Source organism: Lytechinus pictus, chromosome 7, assembly GCF_037042905.1.
Source record: "Lytechinus pictus isolate F3 Inbred chromosome 7, Lp3.0, whole genome shotgun sequence".
Classification (NCBI taxonomy): domain Eukaryota; kingdom Metazoa; phylum Echinodermata; class Echinoidea; order Temnopleuroida; family Toxopneustidae; genus Lytechinus; species Lytechinus pictus.
The window spans coordinates 22,363,137-22,381,404 of NC_087251.1; the positions used below are offsets into that span (position 1 = coordinate 22,363,137).

The 18,268-nt window shown below is 34.9% G+C and overlaps 1 long non-coding RNA gene across 2 annotated transcripts; it reads left to right on the forward strand.

Annotated features, from left to right (window-relative positions):
* Positions 1–10,792: 10,792 nt before the first annotated feature.
* On the forward strand, positions 10,793–15,790 carry LOC135154734 (uncharacterized). Of its 2 annotated transcripts, none has more exons than XR_010294120.1 (4): positions 10,793–10,857; positions 12,719–12,820; positions 13,237–13,355; positions 14,814–15,532. It is a non-coding gene; the product is annotated as an uncharacterized LOC135154734 (long non-coding RNA). The 2 variants fall into 2 exon arrangements; XR_010294121.1 differs by having other exon boundaries at positions 10,810–10,861; positions 14,814–15,790.
* Positions 15,791–18,268: the final 2,478 nt, after the last annotated feature.

Sequence of the window (18,268 nt, forward strand, 5' to 3'; positions counted from 1 at the left end):
TTCACTCATTGAAATGCGTAGTCTGTTTTGTCTATTAGTGAATGACTGTGACTGATAGTAATGATCAGTGACAAAATGAAGCCAAACATAATCTCCTTCCCCATTTTTTTTTATATTTATGAATATATATATATATATATATATATATATATATATATATATATATATATACAGTGCGTATCAAAAAAAAAGTTTACACTTGGAAAAAATCCTGTAAAATTATACATTTGTAATATCCTGAAGATTTTTCCACATTCTAACATTGGTTCAGATCCATTTAAGCAAATGACGATATAACTGTCGAAAAATATTTCCGCTTGAGTGAGCACCACTTAATTTTGAAAAGTTAGTGAAAAATGATTTGCGCAGAACTGTGAAATAGTTATGCGAATAAAAGTAGACCTTAATCATGAAGAACACGTGGAATTTAGCTGGTAAAACTGATTTGAAGATATCTTTTACCTTTTTTGACTTGTTTCCTTGCCCAAAACACTTTGAAGAGTGCATTTCGCCCCACCCCACTCCCCCACACACCGAGGCCATCGTGACGGTATTTGCTTTACACTGAGCTGTTATTTACATGGAATGGCTTAAGCTTGATTTTCGTTTTGTTAATCATAGCCAAGTTTGGGAAATGTGTGGAGAAACAAGTATTTAATGGAAAATGAAATGTAAACCCACTTTCAATGATAAAAACTTAGTGAAAAAATGCTGGAGATGTCTGATATAAACTTTTGTTCAGATTTAGTTATGTCCTCAGATCCAGCTGGCACAAAAAGGGTAAAGGTTGTGCTTAATAAGTGTTGAAATTTCAATTTGGGTGGCAAAATTGTTACAAATCCTTGAATGTATCCGTTTTATTTCAATTGACTAAAAGTACAAGAGAAATGTATGAGAAATGTTTCGCAGGGTAAGTTTGATTTTGCCCTTTCCCATTGACACAGCGTGAAAACGAGCATTTCTGCGCAAACAGATTTCTGCGAGCTTTACAAAATTGGACAGTGCTCACTCAAGTGTAACATTCTGACAAAACTTTTACTTTCATTGGATAGATGAGACCCAAACCAAAGATTATATGTGAAAAAATTACCCACATGTTGCATATATTTTAATTCCCATGGCTTTTTCAAAGTGTAAACCTTCACCCGACAAAGGAAATTATAATTGGTATGGTGTCGAAAATCTGTCTATCTGACGGTCAATCGTATCGGGGTCGCCCTAGCCACTAACCCGTCTCTGTGGTCTAGTGGTTAGGGCACCGGCGTTCAAAGCTGGGGGCCCGGGTTCGATTCCCGACAGAGACATTTTTTCGGCATCACCAATTTTTCCAAAGGGTAGATAGCTATGGGAACCTTGATTTAAGCTACGCCTACCATTGTTCTCTTCATCCATTTCTTTCACACAATATATATATATACAGTGCGTCCCACAAAAAATGAAACCGAGATTTATCGATGATTTATGATAACTTAATCACAAATACAATAGACAAATGACCTACCATTGTAAAGCTTAGAATCTCCTGTTTCATCTGAAATTACTTAGATTATTTGTCCTTCACGCATGAGTGAGCAAAAACAATTTGAAGAGGGGATACCAAAAAGTCATTTGGCGGGCTGTATCTGGGTTTCAAAAAGAAAACCACACTTTTATAAATTTCAATATGTGCTCTTTAATTTGATACCTCAATTACAGAAAATTGTCAAGAAATAACAAAGTTCTGGTTCTTTGAAATAAGGCTTGAATTTCAATAATTTCATAAAATGAAGAGGTTTTACAGGCTAGCGTTCAAACTCACTCGACACTCAGTTTTGTTGACGATCAGCCATGCATTAAGTCTTTTGTTAACCATGCGACAGCTTCTGTGGGAAACCGGTGAAAACACGTTTATTTAATGAAATTATGGAAAAAAAGCATCGTTTCGAGGGATCATAACTTTTTTACTTCTTGACTATTTTTTGTGATTAAGGTATCATTAAAAGAGCAGATATTGAACTTTTTAGGCATGTGATTTTCTTTTTGAAATTCAGATACCCCCCGCCAAATGAGTTTTTGGTATCCTTTCTTCAAATTGTTTTCGCTCATTCATGCGTGAATGAGGAATAATCTAGAAAGAGGAGATTCTAAGCTTTACATTGGTGGGTCATTTGCCTATTGTATTTGTGATTAAGTTATGATAAATCATCGCTTAATCTCGGTTTCGTTTTTTCTGGGACGCACTGTATATATCAATTTATATATATATATTTGTATTTAATTTATGCTGTATGATCTCAGAAGAGTCCCCGTTGGCCGCGCGATCGCGCCGAAAATTGGCACGCAGGTTGTCTGGGACATAATCTACAAAATTGTTAAGTAATTTATTTCGTGCAAATTGCTATTAAGTGATATGCTAATTTATGCGTAATTAGTATGCGAAATCATACTTTTCCCTCTTACTCCCTAAAAACCAAAGTGAGAACATTTGGAACTTTACTTAGGGACCCTAAGTAAAGTTCCAAACGTTCTTCGGTTTGGAAAGTTTTTGTGGTGTTCTTAGCAAGTGTACATGAAAAAAAAGCGATATCAGATCAATTTCTTATGTATTATATTGTTTTTTGCAATTTCTTATGTATTTCTGTGTTTTTGGACCTTTTGTTTTTCATTGTTTTTTCAATGAAATTTGTTGGGGACTCTTCTGAGATCATAAACGGCATAAAATTAATACATTTGGACCAGCACAACTAAGAATAATCATAGATTTATGATTTTTGGTTGAAAACATAATTTGCATTGACTTTGTACACGAAATCACGTTTTTGAGCAATTTTTGGTCTGACATGCACTTACATAATGTTGCGTAATTTCAGAACCGCGTACCCCGCCGGCGCGGTCAAGCCAGCGATGGCGCTTGTATACTCAAGAGGCGGTGCTGGATTGTGTAGGGCATTATATGGTGCAGCGAAATTTAGATGAAGACGTATCAACTTCACGTATACTTGATATCATATTGATATGCAAAGTCTTAAAACCGTTGTCACCACCATGTAATATTTTATTTAAAAAATACAGTAACAAGTATTTTTAAGCATGATATTTGATGTAAAAACTTTTCAAGCAAAAATAATGATATAGAGGAAATGAAAATAAATCAACTCTACAATCTACTAAAAAAGTGCTCTGAGAGGATTTCGGTGGTCACAAAATGAGCTTGACTAAATCCGGATGAAATTAGCAGACTGGTTTATTTATGACAGAATTTAATCCTGTTTTACTGAAGATGTACAAAAAATTGTGACAATAATTTAGTGATATATTATTTTTTAAATGTAATATATTATTAATGAATGTTTTGTATATTTTTTGTTTTTATTATTTTATTCTACTTTTGTCATAATCTATTAGTTTACCTCTATTTTGCTGTTACTCCTTGAGTGTATTGTATCGGATCATGGTTTCGTTGGCATGACTACCAAATTGTTCGCGCACTTCATTTGTATGCGCGTATCGAGTGTGGACGCTTGTCAGAGTTATCAATAGACAGAGTGGCGAAACCGGAAGTGTGCTCTGATTGGTCCGATATTTTATGGAGCCCCAATTAGTTCCCTCTGCCATATTTTCTGCGCTTGTGATCTTCTGCTTAGTGCATGCCTCCGGAAATTTCAATAAACTACACGTTTTCTCACATTTAGTGATAAAATACCTCGACACTTTCAACTCATGGATATATTTTCAAGACGCCAATGTGAGTATTTTAACATATAAAGTTACCTTTTTGTAGATACATCTGGTGTTATTTTGCATAAATCGGCTTCCAAAATAATGTCGAAAAAAGTGTTTGGTAAGAGAGAAAAATTGCATTTTTTCAAGTTTTGTGTAATCATGTTTTGCACAAATCACCTCAACGTGTTGAAAATAGTGTTTTACAATGACTGTCAAGGTTGAATGATCTTTTAACAAGTTGTTTTATGTTATTTTGGGGGAAATCAATTTATTTTCTACCAAAAACAGTTCATAAAATTTAGCATATGGGACTACCCTTCATAAGACCCTAGCCAAAGATAAGGAGCTGCGCCGCCGGAGCTTTCGGCGGCGGAAACCTTAGCCCACTCTATAGGCCGTAGGCGGTTAATTGCAGGGATGGCGCCACCAACTCAACGGGTGAAGGCACTTTTCAACTTAGTCTAATTTATATTAGACAGGAATAACCGTCATTTCTGGGATTTTATTAAACAATTCGTGACATTTTCTTATAATCCCCATTTATGTATTGATGAGTGAGCCAACACAGTCCAGCGGAACAACCAAAATACAGAGACTGAAGCTTTTGGTCTAATCTAAAGTTAGATCTACTACTTGTCTTAATCTGAATTTTACTAATATTATATAGATGGAAATATCCCATTAGAGGGGAAAATATCCCTATATATTTAGACTATTTTGTTATTAAGGCCAAAGTGTTAAAACTCCTGATTTTAGAAAACCCGTATGCCTAGGTCTAATTTAGACCCTAAGACTAGAGTTAATATTAAGACTGAAGGCAGCACTGCATGCAGTGCAGTTGAGTTGTTACATTACAATTTTTAATCTAACAAAGGAACTGCAGTGCTCGAGTCTATTTACTCTGGACTAGGGTCTAGTGAAGATCTATAGTAGATGTAGACCTAGTCTAGGCCTATTAGATAAAAAAAATCAAAGTCCAAGACCAGAGCTTACCTATCAAGACAGCCAATGATTCAATTAAGATTACTTTATTAATGCAAACAAAAGAAATGATGATTCAAAGTGCTTTGACCTGTGTCCTCACAAGCAATAATGGATCTACATCTACATGTACAAATATCAGATTTGCTGCATGTATGGACCTAGTAGGTCCATGCTGCATGTAACCCATCTGTGTTTGGTGTGTGGTGATTGTCGTGAGTTCATCTAGCTATTACTATGTTAGTACAAGTTCAGGGCCTATACTGACAGTACTCACTACCGTACCTTTATTCACTCATAGAGTACGTTAGCTTTGTGTGATTAATTCAATATGTGTTAACGTATGTATAAGCTTTAACCTTATAACTGTGACAACAACACTTGCTTGGACTGATGACGAAAATGGCACAGGTCTAATAGTCACATTATGGATTATCTGCTGGTAATTGTACTTGCTCACTAATTTTGTTATCATAATGGCATGTGCTTTTAAAGGTCATGCAATTAAGGTAATGACTTCAGTGACTACAAGTTTTAAGCATCAACTTTGGAAATGACTAGCTGAACAGAGTTCCGGGAACAGAGTTTATTAATTTAAAGGTGATTTCTGAGTCATAGACTGTAATCAATAATTATTGTTTTCTGGGGTTGCCACGCAGTCAAGCTTAGCTAAAAGTGGCAACCCCTGCAACCTTCTAAAAATCATATTTGGTTTATTTGAAGATTTATGTCATTTGTATTTTCTGATGTTATGTTTTATTTATTGTAATTATTGTATTATAATTTTTTTTTTGGAAAAATTAATAAATAAGTAAATGAAATGAAAAATATAAATATGTATTAATATAAAATTCAATTTGTTCAATGTTTTGCTTGTCAGTTATCCGTATATTATTATTGTGTTTTTTTGTTAATGTGTTTATGAAAAAGTGTTGCAGAAACCAATAAATGAAATGAAATGAAATATCTCAGCTGATAATGTTTTAAAACAATTTATCAAGGAATGAATGTTAACACAATCAAAAAATAATGCAAGATCGAACTTAAGTAAAATATATGTTCAATCCCCTTTGTAATAACTGTGCAATTTTGAAAGAATGAACAACTTTATATTGATATCAATTTTATGTATAATTGTTTTTTTATTTTCATAAATTTGTCGTCATGGTATTTTCCTTTTTTTCCACAAATGCATCATGTCATTGGGACTATTGTATTACATTTTCAATAAAATTTCCTTGTCATCACCTTATGTTGCAGGATGTACATTTTTATTTCCATATACCCATCTTTTTTAGGTTATATCAAAATGCATTTCAATATAGTGTCTGTTATTCAAATTTTAAATTCAGTTATAAAAAATCTAGTTTATTTAAAATCGATTCAACAGCCTGAATGTCTAATTCACTGCATGTGATAATGTAAATGGGAAAATTGAAAAATAAATTGTTCATCCTTATTTTTTTTCACCAAGATGTGATTTTCCAATTGAAATTTATTTCCATTTTTATTGTCATTCTAAATAGGCTTATATATAGGATGTGCACGCGCAAATCAAAGTTATTTATGATTATAATCAGTTGAGCTTTAGTGGATGTGAAGGAGGGAGTGGCATAACACAATATTACAAACAAAGTATTGTTTGGATTCACCTTCTTGTGCATAGAGAAATGTATTTCTTACATGGAAATCACTTATGATATCTTATTGTTTTCTCTTTCAGATAAATCCTTTCAGGTTATGTAGTCTAGTTATTTTGTCTCTCATTTTAAATAATCGTCCTTGATTCTGTTAAAGCTATAAGCTTTCCATCTTATGCATTACAAGCGTTTAATTAGTTGAGACTCTGTTTTTCTTTTTTCCTTTTTTCATTACACAGTGTTACACCACACAATAGAAAGGGAGAGGGAAATCGGAGAACAGAAGAGAGAGAGAGAGAGAGAGAGAGAGAGAGAGAGACCCAGAGATGAGAGGGGCAAAGAGAGTGATAGATAAAGGGAGGGGTATATTCACAACTAAAAGATTATTGACAGTTTTCACCATTTGCCAGAATTGTCAGATTAAATCAATCAGAGGGAATGGAATGAAAATGTGACAACTATTGCCAATCAGCAAATTCATCATCAAGTGAAATCACGATTACTATAGGAAAATAAAAAAGTGCCGAAAATACACTGTAAAAAATAATGAGTAAAATTTTACCACCATGATGGTAATTATGTGTCCAACCTGTTTTGGAAAGTATTTTACCATGTTTACCCAATGCAGGAAGCATATTGTCCGGTGAGGTTGAAAAATAATAAGCAATTACTTTAGAATGGGCAAAAAAATCACACTGGATAAATAAAAATGCCCCAAAGAAATGCCAGATGTTAGATGGACACATAATTACCCTCCCACATGGCTTACTTTTCACAAAATTTTTCTATAGAGTGCAAGAGTTTATCATATAGATAATAATTTCAGAATGAGCCAAGATGATTTCACTTAGAATAAAAACATGGCAGCCGCTGATGAAAGTTAGGATATGAACAACTATAGATTACATTTCTTCAGATATTTACAAGATATGATAATGATGATCGGGCGCCACTGGTTGATCGCCCCTACTTTTTATTAAAAAAGTTCAAACAAAGAAGAGAAATTAAGTAATTATACCCCTTATTTTTCGATTGATAAAAAGTTGATATAACGCTTGGGTCCTTTGTCCCCTATTTAAAAGAAGATAGTAAATTTCAAAATTTATTGATTAGAATCCACACATATTGGATCATTCTCAATATAACATATGATACTTTTGATAGTGATGATTAGGGGGGGACAACTGCCTCAACTTTTTTTAGTTAAAAAAGAAGAGAGAGAAAGAAAGCAGGATATTCGCCGCCCTGATGATGATGGTAATTATAACGATGACAATGATCATAACAAAAATATTGATTTCAATGATAATAATTAATAGTGACAATATTGATCGTCATATAATAGTAATAGTAATGAAAACAACAATAAAAAAAATAATTTACCAATAACATTCCCCTTTTCGTTATACAAAACATCAAGATAAATGGTTAATTTTAATGTGACATAAGAAAGGGTAAGGTTGGTTAAATTTTTGAATAAAAATATTCGGACTGTTAAAATTATTCGAGATCATGAAATTCGATCTAAGTACAATATTCCTATTTCCATTATTGATTGACAGTCAGTGCAGTGAAAATAGTGTAAGCTAGGAGTTGTCACCTGGGCCCGTCCCCCTAAATCACCACAGATCAATAGCCCATTTTGTCAGGGGACTATATTAAATTATGCTCTAACTTTTAATAGAATATATCATTTGAAAATATTTCAAAATATATGCTTTTCCTTTATATTTTGTGATCACTGTACTTTTTTTTGCTCCTTAATTGTTTATTTTCCACGTACGATACCGGTGGTGTGATTACAAAATTTCAATGCAGTGATTCAGAAGAAGAAAACTGCCCCCCCAGGCCGGGTGACCAGACGTCCCGTATTTCCTGGGATGGTCCCATATTTTGCTCCTTTATCCGACAAACCCCTCCCGGGACGTCTATTTGTCCCGTATTTCAGTATATTGAACAAAATGTAGTTAATACATTTAAAAGTGACGAATGTTCATCAAATAACCAACAGATAATCGATTACTAAACTTTTGCAAGTTTTTTATTTTTTTTAATTTTTAAATATATTAAAAACACACCATATATAATAATTATTTTTGTCAGATGGTTGTTTTTGTTTGCTGGAAGTTTGAATTTTTCCTCTTTCTTTCATTTATATTCTTCTTTCTTCATTATTCTATCCTTCGCGCTGCTGACACTTTTTTGTTCCATCTATCTTTATTTGTTATCTTTCTTTCATGATCCTTTCTCTCGCTGTGTGTTCATTTTTCTTTCGTTCCTTCTTTCTCTTATTTGCATTCTTTATCAAATTTTCTTTTTATTATTTCCTTCCTTCTTTCTTTCTTTAAACTGTTCTTTGCTTCCTTCTCCATTTCTCTCCTTTTTTCTTTTTGTTCTTTTTCTCCTTCCATTATTTTCTCTTCTTTTATTCTTTCCTCCCTCTCTTTTCTCCCTAATTCTTTCATTCTTTATTTTTTTCCCTTCTAATTCCTTTCCCTTATTCTTTCTTTCCCTTCCATCCTTCTTCCTTCCCTAGCTTCGCGATCCCTTCCTGTTTTTCTTCTTTTATTGTTTCTTTTTTTTTCAAAGAATGAAGGAAACATTTCTCTTTCCTTCATTCTTTCTTTCCGCTCCTTTTTCTTACTTTATTTTTTCTTTCTCTCCTTTATTTCGTCTTTCACACATTTTTTCATCTTCCCTTCCTTTCTTTTTCTTTCTTTCTATATTCATTTCAAAGAATGACGGAAACCTTTTTCTCTTTTTTATTCTTTTTTATCCTTTTATTCTAACTTTTTTTATTTTTCCTTTTTCCTTCATTTTCCCCTTCATTTTTTATTTCTTTATTCTCAATTAATATATTTTCCTTCTTTCGTATTTTCTTTCTCTCCTTCATTCTTTCGTTCATCCTTCCTTCCAATTCTTTATATTTTTTCACAATTCTATAACACTGTGTAGCCTTCTATGTTGATTTTTTGTCGATTGTCCCGTATTTCATTTTGTGAAATCTGGTCACCCTACTGCCCCCTTCCCCCGAGTTTTCCAGTCAATTCAATTCAATTCAATTCATTTATTTTCCATTAAAAACTCAATCAAAATAAATACATACAAAATTCATAAATAAAAATCGGAAGGACCCCAAGAAAAGCATAGCTTGCGAGGATGGGGGCATTATGTCTTCAGCATCACCTTGTTAATTTTTCGTGTTCCCATATTCCTTATTTGCCTATTGCCTATTTTCCTCTTTATTTCCATTTTTCATTCATCGAGTAAATCAAGTCTTCTATAATTCATCACATTAATTTTCAATAAAAAAGTGGAATTCATCTTGAATAATATTATTGATAATGCCAGACAAACCGAAATGGGGGATCTATCATGAAGCTCTAAACCAAAGAGAAGAAATTACATTAGATTCATTATCATTTCTTCCGGACCTAGGCTAGTTTGTCGAAAATCAATTATGATAATAGCGATGATTGCCAAATCAATTGCATGTGCGCGCAGAGGGAACTAATCAGCCCCCCATGGCTGACCTTTGACCGCGCGTATCCTGTTTTCAGTGCGCGTGTCGCCACTCTGTCTATTGATAACTCTGACGCTTGTGTGTTGCTGCCCTCTACGTTCGTTGGTTATGACATCCACCAGAATACCGACTTTATCATGTCTCTGAGATAAGATAATATGGAGAAAAGACAATGTTCAGAATACCGCCCCAGGGTACGCCGCTGCCTATAACGTCATCCTATGTGGTCGGTTTTGGGATTACATGCGTTTGTATATAGACAAGATTGATAATTTTATTGTTTTCCAAATTAAGAGTTTGATCTTTTAAGGAGAACACGCACAGAATAATATTAATAGTATTTACAGGCTATATTGAAAAAACCCAAGCTCTGGAACTTATTTTGGTCAAGTTTCATTTGATGTTTATTTGGCGCAGCTTTATGTGCATTGGGTTCGTATTTACCTGACATAGCAGTTGAAGCCAAATAAGTGGGAAAAGGAGCAAGAAATCACAAATCAATGGGGAAAATCTGTGGGGATAACATCAATAAAGCATATCAAGTCCTTTTACGCCTTTTTGGACCCCTTGCGCGCGCCAATGCTCAGCGGCGCACGCACAGTCGCACAAGCGCAGCCTGGTGATATGCATATTAGGTACAGTACGCGCCCGGCCCGAATATGACAACTTGTGCCATTGGCTTGTGGTCTGACCAAAGACCTTATAATATATTACTAGACCGAAAGCTGCGTGCGCGTTCAGCACAAAACAAATGAGATTAGGCTCCGCCTACCGCGATCATTTGAAGACAAAAATAAGCCCTCATTGACATTCATGAGCATGAAGATATTCATAATCCGGCCTTTTCATTGGCTAAGAGCGTCATTAATACGCGATTTCCCCGATTCTTTGTCATCGATACTAGTGGTATCGTGTTACAGAATTAATTATTCATTTGACCTCATTACGTCATCTAATTTATTCATTACGAAACTTTTCTTTCCACACAAAAATGGACCTACAAACACTCCGGTGAGTACGTATAAATTGATATAACCACATTAATTCTGTGGACTATTTACACATTTCACACTGTATTTTGTGATCTTAGGTTATTTCTGTAACTAATTAGAGAGTTTGTTATCATTCTTCTGTTAAAGAAAAGCAGAATTTGGTCTTTGAAATTGAAGTTAGATTGTCATCGTCGCCCGGCCCAGTGCAGCCTGTATGTTGCTTTTCAGTGGTTATGCCGCTGTGTCAACCACATGTATTTTGTACGGGCTCCTAGCCGGCTGGGCATCGAGAGAAAATCGGGCCGGGAGCCCACGATTGATCAAAACAAGAAGAATGAAGCTTATTTTTGTACACTGTATAACGTTAGATCTAGAGGAGATCTGCATCTATCTTCAGTAGATCGAGACTCAGTCAGGAATACTGTGAAGCGGAGTGTGGAAGAAGATATGCCTGTCATCATTGTTTCAATCCTCACTAGATTCTCGTCAGTTTCTATATCAAATTTATTTTGCATAACTTCAGGCTTCTTCTGCATTTAGCCCCCACCCATTTTAATTCTTATTGTTATTTATATAGTTAGACTCGGTATTAGAAATAACATGCTGCTCTGCATGTTTGTCTCACTCTTATTATCAATAGATCAAGATCTAATTTCTGGTTAACAGAGCCTAGTCTTTCTTCTTTATTTTACTTTATCAGTTTATGTTACTTTACTTTTATCCATCGATGCTTGTACGTAGATCTATCTGGGCCTACCTAATTCAAATCTAGTCATCTAACTTATACTTTCCCAACCCTCGACACGTACCCCCAGGGCTTAGGATCTAGGTCTCTAATTTTAGGCCTAGATGTAGGTATGGGCCTAAACGACTACATTTACATGAGTATGACTGTCGGTTACCCAGGGAGCTCCCGCCCGCGCAGCGGGAGCTCCCTGGGTTAGACTGTCGGTGGACCAAGGACTAGATCTAGATGATAGATCTACTCTCGGTCAATAATGGCAATGAAGGTTTAGCCAGGAATAAAAGTCAGACATCAAAAATTTCTAAATCGATATACATCTAGGTAAAGTCACCGAAGGGTTAGCTTTACATTGATCTAGGTCTAGATCTAGATCGAGAGTCTATCGATAGTCTAGATCTAGACCTTATTTAGATAGGGCCTACATGAATGCTGTCACGCAGCACTGATTCTGGTTGGACTAGATCTATACTTCCTTACAAATAGATCTAGACCTAGTGCATGAGATTATGAAATTATGTTGCTAAAATCAAATGAACTAAGTAAGATTCGGAATAAAAAGATGCAGATTTTTTTTTTTTTTTTTTTTTTTTTTGGGGGGGGGGGGCAGACATGTGAAAAAAATTAGAGAAACCTGACATTCAGAAAGTGAGGGCCCGAACCTACCAATATTGCCTAGGGCTGTTTTTTGCATTTTCTAAAGTAGAATTGAAGGATTTCATGAAATTCTTTTTTTTAATGAAGGTTTTCACATTTCAGCTCCCACCCAAACCCCTCCCCCTACACTGTTAGAAAATTTATTCTTAAAATAAAAGAAGTTCCTGCAGCAGAGGTTGAGAACACCTGTAATTTTACCAGATTGCATAATCTTACATTATATCATGTAAAATTACAGGAAATTGGTATTTGGTGTATGGAACCTTACAAATTTCCTTACATAAAACACCATTTTCCTCTTTTTAAACAGACCTGTTCTGTAGAAAACTTCCTGTTTTATGAATTTACAGAACGATTTTGTTATTGCTTTCTGCAAAATCTTGTTTTTTTTCTGTAAAATCAGGGTTTTTTTAACAGTGTACATACGGCCATGAAAGAGATCACTTGACACTTATTGTTCTCTCTTTTCTTTCACAAACAGGTTGAGTTTGAAGAACAAGAAAAACAGTAGAGGTCTACCCAGTACCTATGGTTAAACATGATGATCATAAGTGCATGTATCATTTTGCAGATTCTCATCCAGGTATAAAAGTTAAACTAACCCATAAAAATTACAGATACATTACATGCATTGAAATGAATGTTAACCATGTTTACATTAAATAAAAATAACCTGAGCCACTGCTAAGAGGTAGGATCTATACTGAATATACACTTCTTATATATACAGGCTCTCGACTCTCTCGAGTCTAAAATAGAACCAATGCCAAAAGTTATGTACCTTGGGCAAATTTATAAAATAAGGTCATGTCCTTGATCTACTATTATTTAAATGGCCTTTTTATTTCCTATTTGTTTATAAACAAAGCAATATTTATTTTTCATGTTTTATATTTCAGAAAATTCATTTTATTCATTCTTTAGTGTGATATTCATATTTCATATTTGTAGATTTACAATTTTTTTAAAATCTTATTATTTTACATTTTGTCCAATAAGATGATGCAGCTCTACAACTTCCATGGAGGTGATTGATGATGATAAACAATTGGTGAAGTAGGCCTAATAGAACAGTGATAGGACCACAAAGAGAAATACAACCTACAGCAGTTATATGAGTGAGTTAATAAGTGATTATTTTTAATAATGGGGGGTTTTCACAATATTTTTAGGCAACAAATAGACCTGCCTTTGAAGAAAACATTTCAATTCTGTTTTTGTCTCACCTGCATAGCAGAGTGAGACTATAGGCGCCGCTTTTCCGACGGCGGCGGCGGCGGCGACGGCGGCGTCAACACCAAATCTTAACCTGAGGTTAAGTTTTTGAAATGACAGCATAACTTAGAAAGTATATGGACCTAGTTCATGAAACTTGGCCATAAGGTTAATCAAGTATTACTGAACATCCTGCCTGAGTTTCATGTCACATGACCAAGGTCAAAGGTCATTTAGGGTCAATGAACTTAGACCATGTTGGGGGAATCAACATCAAAATCTTAACCTAAGGTTAAGTTTTTGAAATGTCATCATAACTTAGAAAATATATGGACCTAGTTCATGAAACTTATACATAAGGTTAATCAAGTATCACTGAACATCCTGCATGAGTTTCATGTCACATGACCAAGGTCAAAGGTCATTTAGGGTCAATGAACTTTGGCCGAATTGGGGGTATCTGTTGAATTACCATCATAACTTTGAAAGTTTATGGATCTGATTCATGAAACTTGGACATAATAGTAATCAAGTATTACTGAACATCCTGTGCAAGTTTCAGGTCACATGATCAAGGTCAAAGGTCATTTAGGGTCAATGAACTTTGGCCAAATTGGGGTATTTGTTGAATTACAGCCATAAATTTGAAAGTGTGTTGGTCTAGTTCATAAAACTTGGACATAATAGTAATCAAGTATCACTGAACATCCTGTGCGAGTTTCAGGTCACATGATCAAGGTCAAAGGTCATGTAAGGTCAAAGAACTTTGGCCACGTTGGGGGTATTTGTTGAATTGCCATCATATCTCTATAAGTGTATTGGTCTAGTTCATAAAACGTGGAAATAAGAGTAACCAAGTATCACTGAACATCTTGTGCGAGTTATAGTAGTTTTCAAAATCAGCACTGCTGCTATATTGAATCGCGTGATGCAGGTGAGACGGCCAGAGGCATTCCACTTGTTAGGTTATAGATAGGTGTCGTTTTTATTCGCAGATCAAAATATTCTGTGCAACAAAACATCATCTTTAATTCTGACTATTATATATAATTTATATATGTTAATTTATATATTCATATTTATGGGAAATCTCTGACATTTTTTTTTTATAGAGTACATGTAGTTATAATGGAGAGTGGTATGCAAACTGCATAGAACAGGTTTAAGTGATATGCTTTGTAGAAGTACAAGTTTATAATTAGTAGAAGTAAGATTTCCTATGTTATGTGATGAAGAAATTTATATACCGGTATCGGCGGTATGTATAGTCTTACTTTTCTTAAAACATTTATGTTTTACAAATCATGACAATTTTAATTTAAATTCATTGATTTTCTTTCTCTATTTTTTTCAATCTGCAGGACTGGTGTAACAGATGTTTTCACTCAAGAAACCCAACAAATTGAAAAGTGACTTAGCTTAGGAAGCACTTGATAAAGATGGAAAAGGTTTTTTTTTTTCAAGTCCAATTTTTTTTTTTTTTTAATTATCATCACAACCCCAAATTCATGAAGTATGAAATTTCCTGTCGATTTTCATTAAAACTGGTTGCAAAAGGAAAAGCTATAAACATACAAATAGGAGCGGCGAAGTGAAGTTGAAAGTAGGGGGGGGGGGGCACAGGGAAAATGCTGTATTATGTGAAATTTTAAAGAAGTTGCGAGAGAGCAAAATTTTGACATTTTAAAAAAGAAAATCCAATTTTGTGATAGATTTCGACAAAATATTCAGAATGATATATTTCACCCTTTTTTTTTTTTGGGGGGGGGGGCAAGATTCCTTCAAGCCCCCCCCCCCCCCTCCATCTGTAGTGTACGAAACTGCTTATCTACCCCCACTCACATGAATTATTAAACTTAATGCACAAAGGATTTCCTTATTGTTTTCTTGTTTCAAAGGGCACTCGTCATTCTTTAGGAGCACTTTTCTTGGGTAAAAGGGGGCAGTTATTCGAGAAAGGGCACTTACAAGAAGGCGAGGGGGTACTTTTTAACACTTAAAACGGGCCCTCATGATGAAAGGGCACAGAACACGTTCGGGGGGCATTTTTTGGTAAAAATTTGCACACAAGGAAGAGCACTTGGTAACACCGTCAGGTGAAAGGGACACAGTTCACGTTCGTGAGGGGGCATTTTTCTTACATAAAATTAAAGGCACTTTTCAGTGCTTCAAAAAGTAGGGGGAACTGTGCCACCCAGGATCGCTGCCCCTGCATACAAAAAACATTTTTGTTCGATTCAAAGTATTAACATACGCTTAAGAAAAAAAGTAAGGCTAAATCCTCTGATAATGTGATATTTTTTCTGGCTATTAATAAAATTCACAACTAACCAGAAAATGCCTTCATGTCTTTCATTTGTATTCATATAGTATTTGTACAGAGCTAAAATGAAAGGGATTTGGAATTGGCAAAATTCAAATGAGATGGAGATCGAGAGAGAGAAAGAGTGATGAGAAGGGCCGGGGGTTGAAAAGAGATGAGAAAGAAATGGAGGGGCACATATGAAGAGATAATTTAGAGGGGGGGGGGGTAAGAGAGCACGAATGGTGGGAAGTAGGAACAAAGGGGTGGAAGAGAAATTAGACGAGAATTATGGTAACCAAGAGACAGATAACAAGTGGGAAAAGAAGAAGGAAATATATGTAGGAGAAAGGCGGCACCAAAATAACGTGAGTGGGAAAATTATTAAATGGAAAAACAGAGCAAGAAATGCTGGAGAATAGAGGGGACAGGAAACGTATTAAACATGATAAACTGGGGCCCGTTTCATCATGAGTTACAAGTATGGTAATTATGATTGGTTATATATAGCCGTTCCCATCGTAGTTAACTACGATGGTAACTGCTATAAACAATCATAATCTAGGTTACCACGGTAATCACAATAACAGCGATGTTTAAATACTAGTAGCTGTAATTCATTATGAAACGGACGCCAGATGAAGAAAACAGGCACGGGGATCCTTGAGGGCCGGGGCCGGCCCCTTACGTATTATACCTTGAACAAAAGATTTTTTTTTTTGCTTCTCGAAATTTGTAACAAGAAATGTACTATATTAGTGGTGACAGTTATTTTTTTCAGTAACCATACTCAACCAGTGAAAATTACCATCAAATTGTAATAACCATGTTCTGCCCCCACCCGCCCCCCCCCCCTAGAAAAAAAAAAGAAAACAAGACTTTTGGGTCAGTGCAACAGCCCCCTTTGATCCGTTCGGCGGCCTCTGCCGGCTATTCAGAGTCTAGATTCAATTCAATTATTTTATTTTCCACTTTCAATTTCATATTTACAATTATGATACAATTGACAAAGTAACATTAATCACAATTGAAGTACATACAAAAATTGACAACATTATAAAATTACAATAGACAATTATCAAATCGAAATATAAATGATTGAAAGGGAGGGAGGGCCAACTGAAAAGCAGAGCTTGTATAATGTAGGCCCCCCTAATATTGATTAATTAATATTGATTCTTTACATTTGTTAAAAACTAAGATTGCTGTATATCTTAACATGCGACAATTTGGGGATGGCAAAAGCACTTGAGACCTCTTTAACTAATCACGACTTGAAGACTACTCTTTTCATCTTCCCTTTATAGGCCTATACGACACAATACAAACAATGCTTTGTTTTTAAGTGATATCGATTGTGATATCGATACTTTATTGAGCGCAATGTATCGTCTCAGATTTGCGCTTGCTTGATTCGCTGAATCCTTCGCGTCACGAGCGCGTAACAAAATGAATACATTAATTAATTTGCCAAGTTGACCTTTGTCATTGCGCTGATGTGCGTATTGTCTAATACACGTACAAAACCACAGTCGACGAGGGAGCATCGTACGAAATTAATATTAATGAGGGCTTATTTTAGCTTCTAATGGATTAAACAAAATGGCGGTAGCTTCGGGGGCTTGGGTCTGACACATGTTTATTTAAAGCTAAAACGCGAACGCGAAGTTTGACCAATGAACATCATTCTTACATCATCGTAAAGCTGAGAGAAAACTGCACAATGACTCGTGGGAACTAAGCTGTAAGATACCATCAAGCGAAATTGGATCGAGTGGGAAATCGTTTGTGGTGACATAAAGTAGGATTTTACGTTGAGTTTCATCCTATTTTTGATATGAAAGGGATGTTTTTGACCCCAAAACGCGAATGTAATTAACATCTTTGCAAAAATTTCAATTATTTAATGGAAATAATATGATATCATCAGCATTATATCATTGGAACTAACTTTTTTCATGAATGACAAAATTGTTAACAAAACATGAAATTTCCAATGGTGTTTCCATAGAGTGGTAGACAAGCGCGGAAAGCACGCGCAGTTAGTGTCCCATATGATTCGATATGGACTAAGTAGTTACAAAAGAATTTTTCTCTTTGCAATTGAATTCGTAAATTTGAAAACAATAACCTTTTTACATGCACAAGCATAATCACAGCTGTATCCCCGTAAGGAGAGTGGTAAAACCCTATACTCGCAAATAGCATAATGGTACTCATTTTCGAATTTGAACGTTTATAACAGAAATACTCAGCTGGGAAGAAAGAAAGAAAGAAAGAAAGAAAGAAAGAAAGAAAGAAAGAAAGAAAGAAAGAAAGAAAGAAAGAAAGAAAGAAAGAAAGAAAGAAAGAAAGAAAGAAAGAAAGAAAGAAAGAAAGAAAGAAAGAAAGAAAGAAAGAAAGAAAGAAAGAAAGAAAGAAAGAAAGAAAGAAAGAAAGGAAAGAAAGGAAAGAAAGGAAAGAAAGGAAAGAAAGGAAAGAAAGGAAAGAAAGGAAAGAAAGGAAAGGAAGGAA